Raw genomic sequence first — 2,321 nt, forward strand, 5'->3', positions numbered from 1 at the left:
ATATATATTTGATATACTTTATGAAAGACAAAGCTACCAATATCGAAACCAAATCCACGAAATGAGAAACCAATTTAAAGTTTATCTTTTACTAGAAATAAAGTAGCTCTAGCCTTCTAGGGTTTTGATTTGTGATATTATATATATATAGTTATATACTAGTGTATGAATGCATATTAATTCAGTGAGTTTGTTTCGCATTTGACATGTTTTGAAAGTGACAATGGCATCAAGATCAACAAGGAACTGGTTGGAGCTTTCTTCAGAGTTGATGGTGAACATGCTCCTTAGAGTTGGTGCGGTTGACATACTCGAGAATGCCCAAAACGTGTGCACTGATTGGTTTGAAGTCTGCTAGGACCCTGCCTTGTGGCGGGTCGTTTATATCGACAGGTTATCATGTCAAAGTGAATATAAGGAAATATGTAAGAATGCTGTGGATAAAAGCCAAGGCGAACTAGTTGATTTAACCTTGATTGGTGGTTGTACTCACGAGCTTCAGCAGTATGTTGTTGATAGGTATTGTTTTTTTGCATTTGTTTTACTTAAAAATAAAAAAAACTAGAATGATAGTTAACATTCACCCGTGGATATGTTTTTGTTAATAGATCAAGGCAACTTAAGCGTCTAGAAATCGCATGTTATACTTTTGGAATGGAGGGAATCCTGAGTGAAGCTTTGATGAAACTACCGTTGTTGGAGGAACTTGTTATTGTTGGAACATACTTTTCGAAAATAAATATTGAAGTTGTTGGACGATATTGCCCCTTGCTAAAAACACTAAAACTGAACCGGATATCACTTTGGTTTCCTAATGTGAACGATAATGAGGTGACTTTGGCAATTGGGAGGAACCTACCTAAGCTGACTCATCTTACGTGTGTTTTGAGTTACATGAGTAACACAGGATTGCAGGCCATTCTAGACGGCTGTTGTCACCTTGAATCACTTGACTTACGTGGGTGCGTGCTACTTGATCTAAACGGGGACTTGGGGAAAAGATGTTCACGACAAATCAAAGATCTAAAACTTCCTCATGACAAATTTGAAACTTCCTCAATGGCAGCTCCAATTTTGATGGTAAATTCTAAAGGAGTTTAATGATAAATAGTTGTTTGTGTTGGAATTATGTAGTAGTTTAATGATCTAAAGTTGTTTGTTTTTGGAGTTATCAATAGTTTGTTTTGGAGTTATGAACTGAAATTCCTAATCTTCATTATACAGTTAGTTATCCGTTTTTTTTTTATTAACCGGTTTGTATGAGATAAGTTATGCTGATTTTAAACATAAACACACCATCTCTAGAGGTATATAAGCTTGCAAGCTAATAGGGGGGACTAATGGTTAATTATAATTTCTAGGTGATTATGACACTAAAATTCACATGTTTTGTTTGCTATATAATATTCGAACATGGTGGTTACGCACTTTAAAGTAGTTTTTGTTGAAGATTTGCGCTTCAAATACTCATAGAGGGGAAGGCATTAATAAGATAGCGTTAGGGTTCGATTCTGATTACAAACAATTCAACTGAAATTAAGAAAAGCACAATATATTGGAATTGAAATTGATACGAAGATGTTATAGACTTGATAACTAACCACTGAAGTGGCCTAGGGCCATGCCCTTCTCAATGCCTAACAAAGAGCCAAATGATCTCACTAATATTCTTCCCTCCTCTCCCTATGCTATATTGACACTTGTTTATAGAAAAGTAAATTGCATTTGACCCCCTCTAACAATAGACAAATGACAATTTAGACTAGAACTAGAATATGATTCCTATCAGATAGGAAGAAATAATTAGTTAATTAACCTGATTAGTTAAAGGCAAATAGGATGGTTATCATTGTAGAATAAACTTACTTTTGATGACCTAGCGAAAACATGCAAAGCTTACAAAGCGTGTAAGAATTTAAAGTTAAAATCTCTATGCATAAATATTACATACTGACTTTATAAAATAGGTTAAGGATGAACCGAGAGCGTAGACCTTGGAGCAACCGGTGAGGTTGGAGGAACTCGTTCTTGTCAGAACACGTGTTTCGAAAGAAGATATTGAATGTGTTGGACGGTATTGCCCTTTGCCGAAAACACTAAAACTGAGCCAAATATCACTTATGTTTCGGGATGGGAATGGAGATAATGAGGTGGCCTTGGCGATTGGGAGGAACCTACCTGAATTGGCTCACCTTATGTTCGTTTCGAATTGCATGATAAACTCGGGGTTGCAGGCCATTCTGGACGGCTGTTGTCAGCTTGAATCACTTGACTTGCGTGGGTGCATGCTACTTGATCTAAACGGGGACTTGGGGAAAAGA

The 2,321-nt window shown here is 36.4% G+C and overlaps 1 pseudogene; it reads left to right on the top strand.

Annotated features, from left to right (window-relative positions):
- Nucleotides 1-223: 223 nt before the first annotated feature.
- LOC143600187 (putative F-box/LRR-repeat protein 23 pseudogene) lies at nt 224-1,101 on the top strand (annotated as a pseudogene).
- Nucleotides 1,102-2,321: the final 1,220 nt, after the last annotated feature.

The sequence above is a fragment of the Bidens hawaiensis genome, unplaced genomic scaffold, assembly GCF_021521415.1.
Source record: "Bidens hawaiensis isolate Kalapana, Puna unplaced genomic scaffold, B.hawaiensis_p1.1 tig00053657_1, whole genome shotgun sequence".
Taxonomy (NCBI): domain Eukaryota; kingdom Viridiplantae; phylum Streptophyta; class Magnoliopsida; order Asterales; family Asteraceae; genus Bidens; species Bidens hawaiensis.